The following is a 24,181-nucleotide window of genomic DNA, read 5'->3' on the forward strand; positions in this document are numbered from 1 at the left end:
AGGAGGAATGGGGGCTTCATAAGAATACTTAGGAAATTCCACCTATCTATGAATTTAGCTCTCCTGACGCCCTTCACCAATTTGGTCTTGGCTCTGATTTTTCCCTTTATTCTGTCTTTGCCATGACCTTTCCTTTCCCTTAGTCCACCTGACTTTTTGCTGTTAGCATAGCTTCTTTCCAGACTGTGGAGCCCTGCTGGTTTGCCTAAGGAATAGCCTTCTTCACCTACTTCTCAGTTTGTGATATTTACCGAAAAATATAAAGCCTATCACTATCCCTTTTTGTCTACACCTGCAGATTTCACTTTGTGTAATTGCCCCAAGTGAATTCCACGTGGCTAGTTGCCATGGAACATTTTTGTCTTTTGCTTTTAAGAAATTTATTCTTACCATTATTATTATTTTTTGTTATTCATTTGCAACAATGAGTGCTTTTACAAATCTAATAAATGCTCCAATTAATCTCTTGTAAAGAAAAAGAAATCACACATCATGTTTCCTTAATGTGAAGTGCTTCTAGTTAGCACAGACTTTCCTGCTGTTCCTTTTTCTGCAAAGTGGTCCTGTTATTGCTGTGGGAAATTTTACCGGCTTGTCTTTGGGAAATGCAAAAGGACAATAACCCTCCTATTCTCCTCAAAGGGCAGTGCCTTCTTGGGGACATGGCCACTTTTCCTTTCTACTTCAGACATAGTCAGCAGCTCTGTGCTGTATAGAATGAGACATATGTATAATTTAAAAACCATTTCCTGCATCGTAATATCGGACTTTACCAGGAAAGCATATTCAAAGATGATATTCCTGCAGGCCAAATGAACCCAGACCTTTTCTTTCTGCCTCTTCACTCCCTTTGTCAGTTCTCCTGGAGGATCAGGATTTAAAAAATTACATTAGTGTTTAATTTTTTGCAATATGTATTTCCATTCCCTGAATGCAGGGCTCCTCAACCACAGCAGGTCATTACCTGATGATTTTATTTCCCTGGTCGCCCTTTGACATTTAATGATTTCTAGCTTTGCCTTGTATATAAAAACATGAAACTCAGGAAATAGGTGGAAAAAGGCAAGGCCCATCTTCTATTTATGAAGATTTTCTTCCTAGTGTGTTTTCTAGGACTTGGGACATTGCATTCATAACAGTTGTAAGATTCTAATTAGAGTTCCTAAACTGCTCAGGAAGATCCCTACCATATTGAGAAAGTTGTAGGAACATCAGTTTGGAGAGGCTTCTCGTTCTGTAGACTCACAGGTGATCAATATTCAGGACAGACCCTTCTAGATAAATTTTATAGCAAAGATTAATAGTTTAAAGTATCAGAGTTTTGTTTCAATTTTTGTTTATAAATCGTGGTTAAAAAAATCCCAGAGTTCACCTCGTCCAGGAAGCCTTTCTTGATCACTCTAGATCCAATTATTTTCTTGTCTGAACTGTTAGCAGTTAGCTGACACATAGTTACATACTACCTTGTGACAACTATTGTCTCAAATGACTAATTAACTCTGGTGTTATGATTTAAATATTTGTAAATACAGGTATTAATGTATCTCTTAACCCCCACCGTGGGGACAGACTTTGTGTACTTTATTTTGTTTCCTGAATCACTTAATGTCATCCCTTGTAGAACCCTGGTAGATGCTTTTTGAATAAATGAATGTATTAAGTGATACTTCCATTTTGAATGGCCAGTGAACCATAAATTATTACAGACCAATAAGCATATCTTTTTTTAAGACACTTCCAGTGTTAGCTTGGGCATTCACTTCTGTGATTCATTTGAATTCTTTTCCTTGCACAGTAGTGTAACTACTTATTTTCTCTCCCCACCTGTTTGAAACTTCCTACACTTTCCTTCTACCTTATTCCATAATTTTGGTTGTTTCTCGCTACTTTGGTCTTTGCCTCTTATTCTCCTTCTTGAATATTCATTCTCCTGGCAAGTTTATCTCCTGTCTGGCTTCAAATACAATCTCATTGTAGTTACTTTCCAATTCTACCTTTCCAGTCCTGTCTTATGTACAGTGTTGTCAAAATGGAGGGGGAGATAATCACTTGGGTATATTTCAATCACCTCAAAATTAATATTTTACTAAAGAAATTCATTATGTTTTCTATCACCCAAACAACCTTCTCTTTCTTTTTTCCTTCTCCATTTTTATTGGTTGTATGTGGTTCTGTCATCCCACAGCTCCTAGGCCTTGGGATCTTCTTTCTCATTCCTTTTTTCTTCAACTTTCATGTGTTATCTGTCCCCAAATCCTGTTGAGTCTCTCCTTGGAATGTATTTGAAGTTACTGCTTTTGTGACCTTAGCAAATGACCTGATTTTGGACTTTATCTAGGTTTAAATAATAGTTTACTTCTAGATTACTGTCTCAGCTTCCTAATTACTTTCCATAGTCCATTTGTTGTTGGGAAAGGTAATGATGGTTATTAGCAGAAATCGCCACTGTTTATTGTATAGTATGTGATAGACAGTATACTAATGCACTTCATGTAGATTATCTCATTTGATTCTCCTAACAACCTGATGGAATATATATTACTATGCACATTTTAGAGATTAAAAATCCTGCGTCTCAGAGAGGTTACATATCTTGTCCATGGCCTCACACATAATAAGATGAAAAAAATCGGCATTTTAACTTTGAAGGCCATGCACCAATAACAAATACCCTGCATATCAGTGCCAGACCAGTATACCCTTTTCACTGTTCCACTCACCTTTTCAACATATGGAGATTCCCAGTGACTACAAAAACTAAATGAGGACCTTTATCTGGTTCTAAGGCCTCCCATGACCTTGTATCCTGTTCTGAATAATAGTATTTCACCATAGATCCATTCAGTTTAGTGGAGGAAAACTTTTTAATTACAAGGGAAAGGGAATATAAGGAATTAAACCATTATAGTAAACAAATAGGGAGGGAAGTATACAGAAGAACAAAGAAGGCTTAATACATCAAATTGGGTACTTACAACACCCACCCTTCTGGCTGGGGAAGCCTCACAGTGACCAGCCCAGTTGGAGTCCCCATTCAGAGTCCTGGGCTGAATGTCCTTCCCTCAGGTGAGACTTCCAACTAGCTATTGCCTCCAGGGCAATATATGCACTACCTGTGTGTGATCTCTGGTTAGTCATTAAGTTTGCCAATGTGCAGTCCCGAGCGAGCTGGTTTTTCTGTTTCTCTTATTGTAGCTCACAGTCTCAGGAGCCTGGGAATCTGCCTATTCCTCTTTCTTCCCTGATCCATTCCAGGGGGCCAGCCTGGTCTGGCTCAAGGCGGTGAGGCAGGAACAGAAGGGCCAGTTCTAATCCCAAGGCTAGGTACAGAATATAACCCAACTAAGCCCCCTCCATGTGTATGTGTGGTTTTGGGCAGATATGTATGATAAGTCACACAAACAACGTCTATACAAAATATATCCCCACAGCCTTCCAATTTTATTTCTCATGACTCTTGATAGCTACCCCCTGCTTAATCTAGGCTGACTTGACTTGATCATTGTTTTCTACTTCTTTCCCAGTATTCACTTCCTCAATGATTTCCTCTAGTTCTGGGACACTGTTTCCTTACCTTCAAATCCTGCCTGTACTTTAAGGTCCAGTTTCTACCCCACTTCTCCATGAAGCCTTCTCAAAATGGTCTAGCATGAGAAGAGATCTTGTTCGCTTTCTTAACTGCTCTGTGAATTAGTTTGTGTTCCATAAGATTTAGCGTTCTGTGATGTATTCTTGTGATATTCTGTAGAATGAGATAATTCAAGGGAACATTTTTTTTATTGATGTATAGTTGACATACAATATTGTATTCATTTCAGTTGTACAACTTAATGATTCAACATTTATATATATTATGAAATGCTCACCACAATAAGTCTAGTTACCATCTGGCACCATACATAGTTATTACAATATTATTGACTATATTTCCTATGGTGTAATTTTCATCCCTGTGACTTGTTTTATAACTGGACGTTTGTACCTCTTAACCCCCTTCACCTGTTTGGCCCATTCCCCCAAGGCCCTGTCCTCTGATAACCACCAGTTTGTTCTGTGTATTTATGAGTTTGTTTTTGTTTTGTTTTGTCCATTTGTTTTGCTTTTAGGGAATTTTTCATTTAAAAATATTTTTTATTGAAATCTTTTTATTGAGTTATGGTTGAAACAGAATGTTATGTTAGTTTCAGGTGTACATCATAGTGATTCAACAAGTCTATATGTTACACTGTTCTCACCATAAATATAGCTATCACCTGTCACCATACAACACTATTACAGTACCATTGACTATGTTCCCTGTGCTGTAACTTTCATCCCTGTGACTTATTCATTCCATAACCAGAAGGTTGTATCTATAACTCCCCTTCACCCATTTTGCCCATCCTCCCAACCTTCCTCCCCTCTGGCAACCCACAGTATGCTGTTTGTATTTTATGGGTCTGTTTCTACTTTTTGGTCACTTATTCATTTTTTTTTGTTTGTTTGTTTGTTTGTTTGTTTGTTTCAGTATCCACATATAGATTTAATCATAGGATATTTGTCTTTCTCTGTCTGACTTATTTCACTCCACATAATACACCCTACCTCCATCCATTGTCACAAATGTCAATAGCTCAACCTTTTTTTGGCTGAGTAATATTCTAGTGTGTGTGTGTGTGTGTGTGTGTGTGTGTGTGTGTGTGTGTGTATGTATCTGTCACATCTTCTTTAACCAGTCATCTATCAATGGACACTTGGGTTGTTCCTTACCATTCTCTTGAGTCTAGTATTTTGTGCTCGTTTATCAATTTCTATGTCCTTATCCCTACCGAAGTGCTCGCACAACCTGCCCAGAGTCCTTTTTAGGTATTCCCAACTAGAAGTAACCTTGTATTCATCCACCTTCCATAATACCTTTTATTAAACCTCCAGTAGGTCGGTATAAGGAATTTATCATGTAAAAGTGTATGTGATTGTTTACTTATTGGAGAGGGTTGCATTAGGGCAGTATTGCTTATGAAACAGTATCTGCTTTGTTTGTTGGAATTTTAGAAAGTTAAAAGGGTGGAGTGTGGCTGAGGGAAGAGAAAGATCTCAGTAAGTGGGGAAAGGAATATATTGGGGTGGGTAACTATTCCTACAACCTATTAAAACATAGTATGTAGGTCACCTCCAATTCTGCCAGAATATAAAGTTGGATAGGGCTCCAGTGTCTTCAGGGTTTTCCTGCCTGTGACTTGCAGTATAAGTATTGCCTGAGTGCACTTAAGAAGAACTATCTGGTCATTGAACAAATGATTTCTCAGAAATTCATACCATTTTTCAGATTCATGTACAGACTTTAAATACAAAAGTATTTAAGAGCATGACTGCATTCACATACCAGCTTTTGGTCCATTTTTTCTCATGATCAGTGAACACTATATGTATAATTGGTATCATGGGAAGATCCACAAAATACTGTGATGTTTTATAAGGATCCATTTTAAAGGACCTACAAGTAGATCTCTATCAGAAACTCTTGCAGGGCAAAGATTGTCTCCCACTTTGTTGATGTTTCACAGAACATGATGTAGGGGTGGAAAAATTTCCCTTCTTCTCTTTGAGGTTATTTGGCTCATCTGATAATCAAATTGATATAAGACAGATAACTACAAGAAAAACCAATAAATGCTTAATAACATGTATACCTTCTGTATACCTGGGAGAGATCCAGAAAAACTTAGTAACTCTCTGAAATGGTTGAATCCATCACCTTCAATATCATTTTCAACTAAGGATGATGGGGAATGTTGCGGGGTAGATGGCCAGTGGAACCAGTTATGGGAGTCTATCAGGCAAAGCACAGTAAAAGAGGATATGGTTGTTATGGAGGTTTAAATCCTTTCCTTTTCCATTGATGAGTTTCTAGAGATTGAATTATCCCTTTCATTCTGGTACAGGGAAGTGAACATTCTTATAAATGAAGATTTTTCTTATAAGTGTAAATGTACCTCAGTAAAGGATAACTTCTATTCAGTTTTTCAGAGCTTCATCTGTGTCTGCTATTTTGTAGAAATAAACAGCTTAAAATAATATGCCACAGAGGCACAACTTCGGGTTGTAAAATTTGATCCCCTTCAATGCTACTGCACTAGTAAAACAGAACTTTGAAACAACTGAATGAATGATGGAGGGAGGAAGTTGGATGGGGAATTTCATTTTCTCCCCTGTCCTTCGTTTGTCAAATGAGAGTATCAGACTAGGTGATGTCTCAGTTCCTTTCTGGCTATAGCATCTTAGGTTGATGTGTACTTGGACATAATTCAAATGGCTGGTCCTTGTCACTAGGGAATGTTTGTGAGAAGTCGGCTCTTCTTAGGATGGTTCTTGGCATCTATTTGAACTTGGTGTCTCCATTTCCAGAAGTATTGTTTCTAGTGAGAAGTTAAAGGTACATCATAGATTCATTTGGCCGGTAGTCAGTGACTTGTGCATTTTTCATCTTGGTGCATAAGGCCTTAACCCCTCTCCTGATGCACAGATTCTCATGATTCTAAAGGCTCACTGTCTCTCTGACGATGGGGGTCATTCAGTTAGACAGGAATAGAGGAAAATGACTTCTCGTGGGTGTGGCTTTGTCTTTTCTGGACACATCAATACCAATTCCACTCCTCACAAAATTGATCATATTTCAAGTGGCTATTCCTCTCTGTCTAAATTTGGTATGGAGATACTTCTTGTTTATCTGACAATAAGGAGCAGTCTAAGTTATTTCTTTCCTTTTCTTCCTTAGTTTCTAATAATAATTTGTTACAGTCCAGATTCTTTGTCTCATTATCTGTATGATCTTGGGCAAGTACTTTAGTGTTTTGAATCTCAGTTTCCTCTTCAGTAAAAGCAGTTGTACTGTTGAGAGAATTAGAAAGAGTGACATGTTAAAATGCCTGGAGAAGTATCAGGCACACAATATACATTCAGTAAAAGGAGTTATCACAGTTATTCTTGCCTTTTTATTTCTTTCTCATTTTCCATTCACCTTGCCTCTAGTTTCTGTTTTGAGAATGATCTTTACTAATGTAGTATAGACTTACATGGCAAGTGGCGATAGTGACCTCTCAGCCTGGGCATCCAGTTTCCTCCTAGACTCTCCTCCTGTAATTTGGGATTTCAGGCTTGAAACTGGGGTACTAACTCTGGGTCCTTGATGGCAACAAATGGTGTGGGAAGCAATTAATCCCAGCCCCACTGGTGCTTTTCAGTGGCCTCAGTCCAAGGGATGTGGGCCAGGAATTGGATCTCATGTGGATTGTCCCTGCAGAGTTATTTCTGAATCTTCTAGATTTACAAATCATTTGGTACCCAGCTGTTAGGCTGCGTGATTCACGGTTATGGGTGCCTTGTTTCAAACGCTTGTCAGCAGTTTCTTCCCCATGGTTGCCTTGTGATTCAGTTGTTTTCTGTGTGGTGTGCATCTCCTCACATTCATTTGGACTCTGCCTCCCCCAACTTCTGTCATGGAACAAATGAGTCAGTGTCTAATGGTGCCGCATTGCCATCCAATTACTTCAAGTTTCCTTGTTGTGGGTGGGCGCCGGAGAAGATAGTGCTGCTGGTTCACAGAGGGGGCTGTCTGCCCTGTTGCTAAACTGCCCGGATAAGTGGGGGGAGAATGGCCACATTTTCCAGAATGAATATTCAGAAAGCATTCAGGATAGACAAGGCCAAGGAAAAGGGCATTCTTGTTCAGTAGGTGGCAGTGTGGTCTGGCTTGATGAAAAACCGCACATTTCCTGCATGTATTTGCAGTGCTTTATCCTGATGTCTTTGACAGCTTCAACTTGAGATTTTATTCTGAGTATTTTAGTACCTTTTGTCAAGTGCTCTTTTTCCCGGCGGAAAAAAAAAAAAACAGCACTTCATTTCTTTAGAAACTTCTCTTGGTAGTGGGCGGCATGTGTTTGTGGCAAATACTGTGATCCGAACCTTCTGGGCACTCGATGGGCTAATTGCTCTTAGTTGGACATTTTGCCAGGTAGAGTCGACTTCTGCTTCCCAGCTGTGGTGGAGAGAGTTCTTTCTTCATGGATGTGGTGGATATTTTGCTGACTTTATCAGTGGGGAGCACTTCTGTAGCCCCTAGATCTGACTGGTTTTTGTGTTGGGGAGGGAAGCTTCTGAGACCTAGCGTGTCTCTCCTGTCTCACTCGTTCAGCTCACTTGGTCTGGTCAAGCTGAGAGTGTGATTCCATGATGTACCCTGGCAAACTGAATATGGCCAAATCCTACATTGTCTGTACCTTGTTTCCCGTTGCACAGTCCTTGACCAGGATGTCTTATTTCTCAATAACAGTAGAAATTTTTGCAAAGTTTTGGTTTTTAGTAGGAAGTCTACTCTCCAGCATGAGCCTTGGCAGGAAGAAGAAAATATGTCTTTAAAAAAAATTTTAATGTTTATTTGTTAAGAAGAAAATATATCTTAACTAGGCCATAAGTAGGTCATCCTTACCTCGATTGGTAACTTTTTGGCTGGGACTGATAAGCCTAAGGAAGGGCTTGGATATCCTGGTCTCCTAGTTTCAGGAGCTTTTCAGAATTACAGATACTACATCTTGACACTGAGCTTGAGATCTTGGAGTCTCTGTTTCACTGGCTCTGTTCCTGGTCTTTCGTGCCCAGATGCTTGTCCAGGTGTGCACATGATCTCCGGGAAGCATGTGCAGTCATCTCCAGGATGAGATGGTAGGTGTTGAGCACAAACCCATTTCATGTCAGATAGGAGTAAGAGATTCTAGAAGAACATGCAGTTGAGTCTTGTTATTTCTGATAGTTATGTTCTAATACCTAACTTCAGTGTTCAGAACACTAAATTTGGTTAGATTAGGTTTCTGTGAGCTGATTTGTTAACCAATCAGGATATAAACTTGCATTATATGTGTTTTTTGTTTAAAGACACCTTATTTAATATATATTGCTTATTCATTAATATCAAACTCATAGCTAACAGCACTATATATAACTCAGCCTGAATGAAGCTTATCTAACACACGTATTTTCTCTGTAAGGCACATCACTGCCTCTTGTACTTAGAAACATCAGATAGCACTTCAGCACTATGTTGGAAGACCATTTAAAATAGTGAAATTACCAAAAAAAAAAAAAACCCACAAAAAGTTAAAACAGTGGCACTAAAAAGACTGAAAGATCAGTTGTTGTTGTTGTTGTTGTTTTACAGTAGGAGAACTGAAAGTTAGAAGGAGAGTATTTACTTGTTCCATTTCAACTGGGAACGTTCATGGCTGACTCAAATTTTTCTCTGCTATGCACATGTAGGTGTCTGTGAATTACCATGAAAGCACTATGAGTTTTGATCTGGGGGTTACAAATAGATTTTAGGGAGTATGCATTTGTGGAAATCAGGAAGTTTTGAATATTAAGGATCAACTGTCTATGTCTGACCATAGTTCCACAGCATTATGTATAATCTAACTATTAGAATTCTTAGTCTTATCCACATCTCTCCATTTTGGTAAAACACACTCTTGTGAATTGGACAGTGGTCAATTTAATCTGGTCATGAGTGTTGAGTTCCAAGCAACTGACTAGGGTGAGCAAACTTCCTCAAATAGCATTGATCTGTTGGTTTTTCATATGTATTATTTAGCAGTTTATTTGTCAGCAATTCTAGGGCCTTGTTAGTGAGGCTTAAAGATAGAGTTGGAATAGTAAAATTCAAATCACATTCAGAAACTCAATCTATATAAATATACTTTGCATATATAAAAACCCACTTTTTCAAATTTAAAGTCAAAGTTGTAGTTTAAACTCAAAAGGTAAGAATGGTGGCCTGAATCTAAATGGTCAACTTGATTACCTTTAGTAAGTCAGCAAACCTTTCTGTTCTTCTACAGAAGAAGGCAAACAAAAGGCAAACAAAAACACACCACTGTCTTACCTGTTGATCATAAATAATAGAAAATAGTTCCTCTAGGAAGATGTTTGTGACTTTTCAAGACAGCTATGCCCTGCTGGACCATATTTTTTATAAATCTCTTTCTTATTTATTGCTAGTATCTACCACCCTAGAACTTCTGCCTCTATAGCCAAATAGAATATTAGAGTACTATCTCTTCTACATGATTAGCCTTTATACTTCTTAAGGCAGCACTAAAGTCATTCATTTATCTTTCCTTCCATTAATTCACTCATCCACTTATTTAATAAATATTTATTGATAACCTATATTTTAGGCATTGTGGTACAAATTGGGGATATATGGGAGACACACAATCTCTTAGTTCATGGATGTTATATCTACCTGAATCTTTTTATTTTATTTTATTTTATTTTATTTTATTTTATTTTATTTATTTATCTTTTAGTGTGGAACATGTTTAGCTTCTTGAACTTTTACTACACTGGGCATTGTTTGGAGTTCCCTCACAGCCTTACTTTTCTTCCCCTGGCCATGCCACCACCTTCCCTCTAGGTGTGTGGGTTCCGAATCAGGAGTGCTCTCATCAATGGTTGAGATATCTAGGTTCAAATGGTATGTTTATTTCTTACTATGTTATATTGAACCAGGTATTTAACCTCTCTGGTCTTCCATTAACCAATTATGTCAAACGGGAGTAATAATAGTATTTTCTTGGCTGTTGGGTGGATTAAACAAGATAATGCATATAAAAAGCACTTAGCTCAGTACTTGGCATATAAGAGCCTCATAAAGAATAAAACTTTATTTTATTCATATTTATTAAACAGCCTAAGATGGCATTAGCATTTTTGGCAGATACATTCCACTGTTACTGCCTCCTGAGGTTACAATCACCCTAAACCCTCAAGTCATTTTCTGTCTTCCTGGGAAATTACTCCTGTCTTCCAGAACTATGCTATGATGTCAAACCTCCATCAACCTCTTTGAGACACATTTTGACCAAGTCTGTCTGTTTGACTGGCTTGTGTGTCATCTTCCTGAGAGATGGATGTAATTTCAGTGCCAGGATCGATGTCCTTGACTTGACTTTTCTTTATCTCTGGGTTTGCTATGAATATGAAAATGTGGTGTGTGGCTTCCCTTAACTTTAGAATCATTTCTATAGATGAACAGATTATAAATATCACTTAAAGCAATAGGGTGAAAATGTTGTCCATTCTATTTGTGCCTTGCTTTATTACATTTGGTGAGTCTTTGATGCATAGGCCTTTACAAGATGATTATTCAACCAAATTAATCCCATTTCTTAATGTGGTGCATTTAATGATGGCTTGGCTGCCTTTGTCCATTCCATCATTTTGTTTTAGGACTTTACCTGGACTACTAGTCTTTTTTTTTATTTTTTGGGTGCACACAGAAACACACGTCTGGTTTTTCCCCTCCCTTCACTGCTGTCTAGAAATGTTGGGCAATAATTCAGAGGGTGAGGACTCGTAAGTGGGAGTGGGGAGAGGAGGAAAGATTTCAGCTATGACTTATATAGATTATACAAATAAATATAACTCTATGGACAGGCTTTATGTTAGTGTTTCTGGGCAAGGCTTAAATCTTAAGACTGGGAAGTAGGGAACTGGGAAGTTAGAAGCTGTCTGAGTGCACTTGTGCGAGCTAAAGCAGTGCAGAAGACATAAATGGAGATTAGAAAGCTGACCCAGAAGTAAAGCTTATTTGATTACTTGGGGTCTGTCCAGTCTTATTCCTGGTCAAGATGTGCTACTGCCCTGAACTCTGTGCTCTAAAGTGCCCTACACTGGCCCTCCTTTGGCCACTCTTTTCCACGATGAGAGGACTTACTGCCACCTCCGTGTGCTTCCCTTGGCTTGAGGGAAACTGTGTGGAAGGGAATCGTCTAGTGTTGCTGGATAAAATGCTGCCTGGATTTCTAATAGCTGCATCTGGCAACCCTAATATAATGAGAGTGTGGATTTGTGGGCTGGGATGTCTTCATGCTTGTGAGTGAGGCCCTTCATTCTGTAGGACAGATCCTGGAGTGGGAAGAGGAGCCAGAAGGCCATGGACTTGGCTCCAATGGTCTCTATACTCCTATATTCTGGTGCAGAACTCCAGGGAGTCTGAGAATTCTAAATTTGAACCTGCCCTGCAATGTTGTTACAAATTCTATTTTTCAAGATAGGAGGAGAGAACGTATTTTATTTAACTATTTTAAAATTGTGATTTCTATTTTTAAAATATATAGACATCTGCTATGTGGGTCTCAATTTGTGCTCTTGTCCCAGGCTCCACATATACTAGTACAGGGCCTTTAATAATGGCAACAGATTACCAAATGAGGTTTAGTCACAGATGCTTTAGATACCAAATTTTGTTTGATCCTTGTAAGAACTCTGTGAGTTTGGCAATGTAAGTGTCCTGTTGGACAGGTAAGGAAACTGAGGTTCAGTGCATTGAGAGGAGTTCCCCAAGGACACAGAAAGAGTAAATGGCAGAACTAGATTGAAACTCAAACCTTAGTCTATCTCAATGCATATAAGAAGCTTTGGATCCAGATTGCTTGAGTCAAAATAATGCTTCTGCTACTACCTAGCTCTTGGATTTTGTGCGAGTTACTAAGCTTTCAGTTTTAGTGCCTATGTTTCTTGAGCTGTGAAATGTTGGAATGTATGTGATAGTAACAGTACCTACCTTATATGATTTCCAGAAAGATTTAAAAAGACCTCATGTGTGGGGTGCCTTGGCTCAGTTGGTTAAGCATCTGACTTTGGCTCAGGTCATGATCTCACAGTTCATGAATTTGAGCCCCGTATTGGGCTCTGTGCTGACAGCTCAGAGCCTAGAGCCTGCTTAGGATTCTGTGTCTCCCTCTCTCTCTGTCCCACCTCCACTCACGCTCTCTCTCTCTTTCAAAAATAAATAAACATTAAAAAACATTTTTTTGAAGACCTTGTGTGTTAAGTGCTTAGCAAAATGCATTAAAAATTGAATGGCTCCTTAAATGATAGCAATTAGTAGTAGCTCTAGTGAGAGTAGCAACAACAGCCTTAAATTGAGATATAAATATGGTGCAAGTATAATTTTGTCTTAGTCATCTATTGTTGTTAACAAATTATCCCAAAACTTAGGGGCTTAAAACAACACGCATTTATTTTGTCACTATTTCTGTGGGTCAAGAATCCGCTCAAAGCTTAACTAGATCGTTTATTCAGGCTCTGTGTGGGGGAAGATCTGCTGCCAAGATCACAGGACTGTTAGCAGGCCTCAGTTCCTTGCTGACTATTGGCTGGAGGTGTCTCTTAGTTCCTTGACTCATCGCTTCTCCATAGGGCAGCTCCTAACATGGCTGGCAAAGATCACAACCATAGTCTTTTGTAACCTAATCATGGAGGTGACACTCCATCACCTTTGGTATATTCTGTTCATTAAAAGGTGGTTCCTCGGGGAGGAGAATTTTAAAAGGGCAGTAATACCAGGAAGCAGTGACCGTGGGGGCGTATCTTGGAAAGCTGCCTGCCTCAAATAGGTGGTATCGCGCCAAACTGTTGAGGCTCTGTGGGATGCACATGATGCCTCTTCTTGGAAAGGCAGTTTCACTCTGTGGCCAATGCAACTTAAAGTCAAAATACAGGTACAACATGAAGTAGAAGGCAAAATTCATGCAGCTTAAAATTAAACACAGACATGAACTTCTAAAGTTGTCTTATGTTCATGACTGCTGCTTTGACTGTACTGTCTACCAAATTTCTGAAAATTCGACTGGAATGATTCTCAGATCAGAGGAAAAGAGATTCATCTTGAAAAGCTTGTTGTTCAGGTGTTTTCATTTTTCCTATGTTCCCCAGCGTTCTCCTTCTGGAACAAGATGAGCTGGTCATCTCTCTTGCCTTGCCTCTCTGTGTGATTTGATGGAGGTTGGGGAAAGACAGTGCCTGACACAGTGGTCTTCAACCTTGGCTGCATATTAGAATCAGTTTGGAAAATTTTGATATCTAGTGAGGCCTGAGCCTTACTTCCAGAGATTCTTTTTTTTTTTTTTTAATGTTTACTTAGAGCACGAGCAGGGGAGGGGCAGAGAGAGAGGGAGACACAGAATCCAAAGCAGGTTCTAGGCTCTGCGCTGTCAGCACAGAGCCTGACAGGGTGCTCGAACCCACTAACAGTGAGATCATGACCTAAGCTGAAGTCGGATGTCTAACCCACTGAGTCACCCAGGCACCCCCAGAGATTCTTCTTGTTTACAAATAATATCAGGAAAAGTGATATCATATGTTAACTATCTGCTTATTAGAACGGTAGAAGGATTGATTAGCTTGGTGCACCTGGTGCCTTTTATCACTGATAATGATGATAGTTAAGATTTCACATACTTGTTTTATGCCCAGCAGGTGTAATACTAGAAGCTTTATATGTAGTACTTTCCTTAATCCTCACAAAAATCCTCACAAAAATCCTTCTATATAGACAAGGAACTTGAAGCCATTCTAAGTAACTTGTTCAAGGTTACAAAGGTCAGTCACAGTGAAAATTGCTGGAAGTACTTATGTAATGTTCCTTGTGTGACATGCGCTTGGAGAAGTATGATTTACATAATTATTTACTCATCACAACAGCTCGATGGAAGTACTATTATTACTGCTTGAAAGGTGTAGAAATCAAAGCACAGACTTGTCCTATGACTTGTCGTGGATCATAGCTAGAATATAATAAAATCACTGTTTAAGCACAGGCTGTCTGGTTTCAGAATCCACATTGCTAAACCACCTTGCACACTGCTTCTTGGATAACAGTTAAAATCTGAATCTAGACTCTAAACCAGCTGCTTCAAAATACTGGCAGCTAGTATTTATTGAACTATCATGATATAGACATGGAATGGAGCCATCATTTTCATTATTTTCTTTAATCTTTATGATAGCCCTGCTATTTTGTTACACAATACAAGCTGGCAGTAAGACCTCACAGCCCTAATTGGCATGTTCCAAATGCTACGTTCCCTCCCACCCACCACTCAAATAATCTGCTTCCAGCTATTGAGTTCCTGGCAAGTCTCTCTCTTAGTTATGAGGCCTTACACAATTAAGTTACCCACAATTTCATATACAAAAGAGTTATTATTACTGAGCCCCCTTTTTTCCTGTAGGTTAGATATTCTAAGTCATTTCAACTGTGCTTCTTGTGACATGGTTCCTTGATTCTTCCCAATCCTAGTTTCTGTTGTTAGTTTAATAAATGGTTTTCATTGCAGATTTATGCTATTTACATTTTATTTTTATTTATTTTTTTGTTTAAGTGGCTTTATTTTTTTTAATTTTTTGTAATGTTTATTTATTTTTGAGACAGGGAGAGACAGAGCATGAACGAGGGAGGGTCAAAGAGAGAGGGAGACACAGAATCTGAAATAGGCTCCAGGCTCTGAGCTGTCAGCACAGAGCCCGATGCGGGGCTTGAACTCACGGACCGCAAGATCCTGACCTGAGCCGAAGCCAGATGCCTAATCAACTGAGCCACCCAGGCACCCCGCTATTTACATTTTAGAGAAGAAAATTCTGCATACTTATCAAAATCTCTTGCACACTGTAGAATTCTCTTGCAATACTGCCTCTAGATGAGAATAATCATAATTAAACACAGAATCTTATGAAGAAGAACCACTCTATTTTTTGGATCCGTTGCCTAATGCACCCTATTTATTGGCTTTGTAATGATTGATAGTTACATTTCTCTTAAGTGGTGATATTGCCAGTTTTGAGGAGCCACAGCATATTATTGACTCAATTGAATTTGTTGCTAATAGAAAATTGTAAGACATTTTTAGTGTCGCATCTGTTTTGTGCCTATACATTTGGTTGTAGGAATACAGGTGTGCTACTTTATTTCTATTCTCTTACAACTTCTTATATTTTGATTTTGTCAACCCGTGTATTTGGTATTCTTTCAAAGTAACTGTCACTTGGAATTTTGACCAACAGGCTGTCTATATCTTCATTCAAGTTACTGATTACCATGTTGTACAGGATTAGGTAAAGGACAAGGGCCTTATATGTTATTATAGACCTCCTCCCAGGTTGACATTGAAACAGTATTCAGCATCAATCAGTTAAGGTTGTATGCCACTTTATTATTTAGACATTCTGCATTTCTTCATATTGTCCATAAGGATATCATGAAATTCTTTTTTGAGAAGGCCTTGATATAATCAAGGATCACTCTGGAAAAACATTTCCTCTGTTCTACCACTTCATAGTGCTTTGCATGTAAGTAGCAGCTTTAAGGGTTGTTATTTCATAGACCAGTTCTATTTGTGCTTAGAAATTACATGGAAATAAAAAATTTGATAAGTGATTTAGAGTTTAGTGATGTTATTGAATCCAACATCCATGAGTAATACCAAGATGAATTTGACATTCCAGGTCTGTACTCGGAATTAGTCCTAGTTTGAGATTGAGTCTCTGACCTCAGGCTTCCTGAGGAGTTTCAAATTATGCCCCCCTCCTTCCCCAATTGCTCAGTAAATCTAGAAATTTCTTCAATAGGAGATGACAAACTCTGTAGTTTCTCAAGGAGAAAGAGGGCTTTAAATTCACTCCCCATTGCAAAAAGAAAATGGTTTCCTACCCTAATGGAGGTATTAATGACAATGCAGTTTCTTTCATGGGAGCAAGTTTTGATGAAAGGAGGGGAGAGAATGAAGAGATTGGTTCCTTGTTGAGAGGCAAGATTAATTGTAGAGAGTGGGCAAGGATGAAAGTACAGAAGGGGGTGACTGAGACAGAACTTTCCTCTACTTTGCAGTCATGCCTTGCATCAACCCTGTCCTGTACCAAATGCTTGCAGAGCATGACATTTCTGCCTGTTAGAATTATTTTTTGAAGGTGTTTTCAAAACATGTGCATTTTCACTGGTTAGAGATGTCTGTTTATCTGATTCTTTGTAAAAAAATTTAAAAATGTCTTTATTTATTTTTGAGAGAGAGAGAGAAAGAGATAGAGAGAGAGGGAGATACAGAATCTCAGGCAGGCTCCAGGCTCCAAGCTGTCAGCACAGAGCCTGACATAGGGCTTGAACCCATGAACAGTGAGATCATGATCTGAGCAGAAGTCCAATGCTTAACCAACTGAGCCACCCAGGAGCCCCTGTTCATCTGATTCTGATCTGCAGTCACCTACAAAAGAGCAGGTGTTGAAGCCAGAGGGCTTCTTGGGAAGCAATGGGACTGGGAGCGGGAGGACAATGAATACTTGGGCAGGGCATAGCAGCCCGGAGGAACTACAGCGATTCAGTAATAGGAGCAACTGGGTTGCTGAAGGACACACATTATTTAATTAGCAATTTCAGGCTTTTGCCCAGAGTGCGACTCTCCATATGGCCAGAATCTGCACCTTTTCCTTCCATTTGGGCACAGATCTGGGCCTGGAACTTCCCCCTCAGGGGCAGCTCTGCCTCTCCGGTTTTTCTTTAGTTTGCATTTTTGCTTTTGCAGGCTTCTGTACAAAGCTTTATTGGCGATATGGTTTTTGTGTACTTCTCTCTGAATGCCGGACGTTGATGAATTTGGCTGCACTTCTTGTGTTACATGCAGCAGTAAATAATCTGCCTGTGTGTCTTTTTTTTCCTTTTTTTCTTTTCCATTTTTAATTTTGAAACGGAAGTCAGTCCTCTGGCTGAGTGGCAAAGAGAGCTCTTCTGTTCTTAAATGATTTGGCTCCCGTCTCCTTAGCCGTCTTCTTCCTTGCTTCAGCCCTTGGCTTCCTCAGTTGCCCTGCCTGTTAGGACTGAGTAAATGGATTCTAGCTGAAGGAGCTACAAATGAGCCTCAAAAAGGTGAAGTAAAATTAGTGGTGAGCTTGTTCTAGAACATAGGTCCACTGACCTGGTCAGTGGCTCTTTCTGTGGCACCATTTTGCTGGGAAAATTCATGGAAATGATTCTGATGGTGCCATGATTGTCTTCCATATCTTTTGTCTAGTGACATTGCTACCCTCAGTACTTAGCAGGTGACCAAGAGAGATAGCAGCAGAGATGGTGGCAAGGATGATTTGTTGACTGTTTGGTCATATTCCTGGGACACTTATTTTTTCTCTTTTGGGGCATGCTGGATGCAAAAGAAGTCAAATTGAATTTCTACTATCTAACACTTGCTCTCATGTCTCTCTTTTTTTTATCTGGCATCATCATAAATGCCCTCATCCTGTACACAATTGCCTCAGGCTACCCCTGGATTGACTAAGGTCCCCCTGTTGCTCTTCTTCTACCCCAGTATTACCTCAAGGTCCAGTCATCTTCTTCCCTCCATCCTAAGTGAAATTCTACACAGGAGTTAACTTACTTAATAAGTCTACCTCTGTTAATGGAGCCACTAGGAGCTCATGGGTCAATATGTTTATATTATGTGTTTTTAACAATGGGTTACTGGCAGCTGTAGCTTCACAGCCGACCTCCGCGCCCTCCACCGCGCCGGGGGGGGGGGTGACAAAAATATATGCATTACCTAGACCTACCAAAGATTTTCTAAGTTAGCGACTTAGCAGGTTGGGACCTGAGAATCTACATGCTAATAAAATTCTTAGGTCATTCTGAAACATACAAACAAGTTGAGAATTACTTTCCTACATAGCATTTTCTGCAGGTATGTAAACATGTTTGTATGTGACAATGGTTATTGTTGGTCTAGCTAATGTTTTTTGCCTTTAGAATTCATTTCGGGGCTCTCGGGTGGCTCAATTCATTGTCTGACTCTTGATTTTGGCTCACTCATGATCCCACTGTCATGGGATGGAGCCCTATACACTGAGCGTGGAGTCTGCTTGAGATTCTCTTTCTCTCTCACTCTGCTCCTCTCCCCTGCTTGCACATATTCTCTCTCTCTCTAAAGTAACACATTTTTTAAAAAAATTGCATTTCATGAGTCATTGCTTTCCTCACCATCTTCCCCCACCCCCAATTCATACAGTAGACTGGAATCCTTATCTGAGGCTGGATTTGTCTTCCCAAGAATCTTGGGTTTCTTCTCTTGTATGCTGGATGTAAATACACAACCTGTGAGGGTTTTTTTCTGGAAAAAAAGTCTGATTTCCATGTCTAGCTTATAGTGCATGACATACACTCTGTTCGATAAGTGTCTTTTGAATGTACAACTGTGTTTCACATGGGAGAAAGCACTCTATTTCATCATAACAAGGGCACCCAACTCATTCCTCTATGATTTGAAAGGAGCTATGACATGAAAGAAAGGGAAATTGGTAGGTAAATGGGGGAAGTTTTCAAAAGAAGGGCTCATTTTGTTATAGTCTTGATCTCTTGGGAGATTCATATTTCGTGGGTGTCCTGGCAAGTGAGATAGGGGAAAGAAGAAAATAGGAATAGATTATTAAGCTGTTTCTCTCTTGGACTCCTGTGTAATCTTTTCACATGGGCTGATCTTTTTAAACTTGGGTAATCTCAATTCAGTGAATAGATACATAGTAAATGAAAATATGACTCAAATGCCACCTTATAGCTATGTGGCTATTTCTTGTCTGTTCTCAGAATTTGTCCCATACCTTATCTATTGAATTTCATGTTCATGGAGTGGATAGATAAACTTTCTGATTACAGAGAAGTTGGGCTCACCTAAGTGAGGAGTCTTCTCACCATATAAACTGCGGAGCTGCTCTGTGGCCCTTCTGCAGCTTGCTCAAGGCTAATCAGTGACCGAGAAGTCACACCCTTTGCCCGTTGCACATCATTTATAAGGTTGGGGTGCACTTTTTACCTTTCCACCCATTACCTATACAATAAGATGATTAATTTTGAATTATGGAGACATATCACTCTAAATTCCTGTGTTTAGTAGAACCATCAAATCTCTCTGCTGGAAAGATTTACTGGGATCTGAGATTCACTCATATCATACCGATTTTGACCAAGGGGGTGAAACTGGTGATTGTCTTGGTTGATCTAGGAAAGGAGGTGGTAATATGTGCTTAGCAAAGCTCAGCCTGAGCAGGCTGACCCATTTTCAAACTGACTGGTTCTTTGGCAAATTTACTCACTTACTTATTCATAGATAAACATTTAAGACTTAAACATGTCACATTAAGAATCAAGTCAAAATGTTTTATTCATTTAACACACTGAGTTTAAAAAGCATAAATTCCCAATTAAGTTAATTTTTACAAACATCTGAAAGCATCATCGTTAGTAATGTAGGGGTTCAGAACTAATCACCCCAAGATTTGCATGCAGATTATTTCTAGCTGCAAACAATCAAAGGCAAAAGGACTCTGAAAGAAATTTTGACCTTCCTCCTATCTGCTTAAAAGAATTTTCATGGAGGACTAGCTCTAGAAAGAGCAGTATCACCATAAATAACTACATGATGATATGAATATGAATTTGGGGTAGTAGATGGGGAGTAACTTAGCCTTAGATAAGTCTGTTGGCTAAAATTCCTCTCTATGTCTCCCTGTATCTCTGTGGCCCAACAAATATATGTTTACCAAACATTTACTCTTTTTCATCTTCCTATTAATTACTTTTACTTTCCCTTTGAAGTCCCAGACCCCTACCCTGTTTCCTTAGTTTAGGATGACATATACCTCATTCTGCCTGTCTTTAAAATCTCTCATGTTTAGGTGGATTCACTGTACATATGTAATTTATTTTTATTTTCTCCTGTTAATTTATCTCCTGTCAATTTACTTCTTAGACCTGTCAGAAGACTCTCAAATGGTAGAGAAAACATTTTCTACCCTACAAGTAACTTTATTGGTTTTTCATTAGCAAATGGAAACAGGTAAGGTAAATGGATCATACAGGCTCTTTTTCTCCCTCTTCCACCATGAATTTTGAAAATGAAGGAAATACAAGGCATTGATAATGTTTAACCTCTTCCCTTGAGCACTAGTTCTATACAGGTAAGGGACCATGCCTGTCCTCTGCCTAAGATGCAGAGTCTTCTCTGCTTATTACAAGTAGACAACCTCATTTGAGATTTTGGGAAGAGTAATTCTCTTTTTAATGAGACTCTAATGAGGTGATAGGTTATTTATGTAATTTTATGCTCATCACACTTCTGCATTAAAGTGCCAACCATTTTCTTCACGATCCCCATTATCATCTCAGTGAACTTGATTACTGAGAAGGAACACTCTGCCTTACTCTCACCCAATCCAAACCTCCTTGCTGTGACTGACAATTTTTGGATGAACATCAGATTCTCCAGCAACTGTGGATTTGGGATTACAAAGAGTAAGTCAGTGTGTTGAGTCATAAACATGGAGAAATTGGTTAGCAGGAATCTAATAAGTTAGACATACAGAGAAATGGAGATGAGAGACGACCTGGTACAGAGAGGACAGAAAGGGAGATAGTAGCTGGCTGTCTTTTGACATTCTGGTTAGTATCAGGTCTAATACTTCTTGCAATAGGATTTTATGAGAATTTCCTACAGTCATAAAATAAATCTCCTATTCTTTTTTAAAAAATAAATCTACTCTTAGTGGGTTGCTGATCCTTGCAACTTACAGTCTATGGGTAGGATTAATTTGAACTTGGTGCACAAAAGTTTGTAGTACATTTCCAAAAGGCCTTCATCTCTATTAACTCCCTTGTTCCCTATAACACTCCCATGTCACAAATCGGGTAGGAGTGATAATTGCTCTGAGAGCCAGAGAAACTGAGGCCTCAGATGGGAAAGGCGCTTGTTTGAAGTTAAACAGCTAAATAGAGGCAGAACCATGGCTAAAACCCTGTCTTCTGGTACCTATGCCTAGTGCTTGGCACTTACTAGGCACCTAACGATTATGTGTAGATCGATAGACAAATCTACGTAGGAATGGGTGATTCTAGGCAGAAATGATAAAAGAGTAGCTGGTCTTGTAATACACATGAATATTCTGAGGAATCCCAACACAAGCAAGCCCCTGGAGTCTCTAGCAAATCTTTCCATTTGAACTCACTCACTTAAGGAGAGGCAGTATATTGTCCCGTTGTGCCTCTTACAAGAGAGTGCAGATCAGATCTTGCCTTTGACAACACTCACCTTACCTCACCTCTCTGAAGCTGCTGCCAGGGGAGACATCAGTTATGTGGCTCAATTTGGTGATTTCTGCCTCAACATTTAAAAAACAAAATCGTCCCTGGGGCAAAACTTTGAGTGCCAACTCCATTAGAAAGAAAGTTTCTAGGCAAATGACAGAATTCTGAAAATCATGTTTTAGAACCAGATTGCTGACAGGACCTAGCTTCTCATGGAATATTTAGAGCTACAAATGGATATATCCCTTTAACTGTTGGGCAGTTGTAACCTCTTCAAACAAGACAAGATAGGGTCTGGTTTTAAAGTATTACGTATATTTCCATGGCAGCACTGTTTTACTTCAGTTTCCGAGTAATGCCTGATTTAATTTGTCCTTTGAAAACCAGATAATGAGATGTGTGTGTTTTAGGAGGAGTCATATGGAGATGGTTTTCATTGCTATTTCATGATACATTAGTAGGTATTAGAACAGAAAATACATAATATCTTAAGAGCATACAGGTCTCCCTCATTATTTCACATGGTCTCTGAAGGTTTATGTTGCCCATTGAAATAAAAGAAAATGAAGCAGCATGGACCATGAGGTTATTATTCTTTAGTTTTTATTTATAAACAAAGTAGAATTGGAGAGTAATGCTGAGGAAAGAAACATCCTAGAAATGTGGTCCAGTCAGAAAATCTGGATGTAATGGGGCACCTGGGTGGCTCAGTCAGTTAAGCATCTGACTCTTGATTTCAGGCTCAGGTCATGATCTCAAGGTTCATGAGTTCAAGCCCTGCATTGAGATTCTCTGTCTCCCTCTCTTTCTACCTCTCCCTGGCTTATGCTCTCTCTCTTTCTCTCTGTCTCTTTCTCTCATAAATAAACATTAAAAAAAAAAAAGAAAATTTGTATTATAAAGCATTGGTTCTCTAAAAGAAGGAGTTGTTAAAGTTTCTGAGGAATCTTGCTGTTAAAAAAAAAGCCTTATTAAACTTTTTAAAAATCAGCTTTCCTGAACTTTTTTGATCATGGGACCTTTTTCTATACAGAATACCTATTAGCATTCCAGCTCCCTTTTGAGGAATACTGGGGTAGACTCTAGCTTGCCTAAGGAGGTAGGGTAAGAGATAAGATTAGAAACATAGATTGGGAATATGCTACAGTTTCCAGTACTATGCCCAAGAGGATTCAAATTCATTGTATAATTGTATAAATAATGGGATAATGATTTAGCTTTTTTCCCCTTTAGTAGTTTCCCCACTTTTCTCTATACTTTGATTCATTCTCCTTTTCAGTTCATCTTGAGTAGCAGTATTAGACTACCTTTCCTAAAACTGCTTCCATCATTTGTCTGCCCTATTTAAAAATCTAAGTAATGCTTTTCAGGACTCTAGATTTTGGTATCTTTTCATCTTCAAATAGATTTTTTTTTTATAAACGACTTTGTATTGCTCTCCACAGTTTCCTATGTATCATTAAAAAATTTTTTTTTGAACATTTATTTTTGAGACAGAGAGAGAGAGAGAGAGAGAGAGAGAGAATGAGCAGAGGAGGGGCAGAGAGAGAGGGAGACACAGAATCTGAAGCAGGCTCCAGGCTCCGAGCTGTCAGCACAGAGCCCTATGCAGGGCTCAAACTCACAAACCACGAGATCGTGACCTGAGCCGAAGTTGGATGCTCAACTGACTGAACCACCCAGGCACCTCATACCTATGTATCATTTTTAAAAATTCTATTATAAAGTGGTTTAAACCTTGGCTATGTTAGAATGGTCTTGGGGGTTTATAAAAATCTCTGTGCCCTCACCTAACACATTGTTTCAGAATTTCTAAGGGTGGGATGCAGGGATTAGTCATGTATAAAACTTTCCTGGTGATTCCAATGTGCAGTCACAGTTGAGAACCAGTGCTCTGAAATCTGGCTTGAAGTTTAGCTCATAGTGTATACTCATTTCAGACTTGTAGAAGTCACTTATTTTTATTTTTTTAATTTACATTCAATTTAGTTAGCATATAGTGCTACAATGATTTCAGGAGTAGATTCCTTAATGCCCCTTACCCATTTAGCCCATCCCCCCTCCCGCAACCCCTCCAGCAACCCTCTGTTTGTTCTCCATATTTAAGAGTCTCTTATGTTTTGTCCCCCTGTTTTTATATTATTTTTCCTTCCCTTCCCTTGTGTTTCTCTGTTCTGTGTCTTAAAGTCCTCATATGAGTGAAGTCATATGATATTTGTCTTTCTCTGGAAGTCATTTTGTTAATATCACATT

This window comes from Herpailurus yagouaroundi, unplaced genomic scaffold (genome assembly GCF_014898765.1).
Source record: "Herpailurus yagouaroundi ecotype Mexico unplaced genomic scaffold, PumYag 67641, whole genome shotgun sequence".
NCBI classification, from domain to species: Eukaryota; Metazoa; Chordata; class Mammalia; order Carnivora; family Felidae; genus Herpailurus; species Herpailurus yagouaroundi.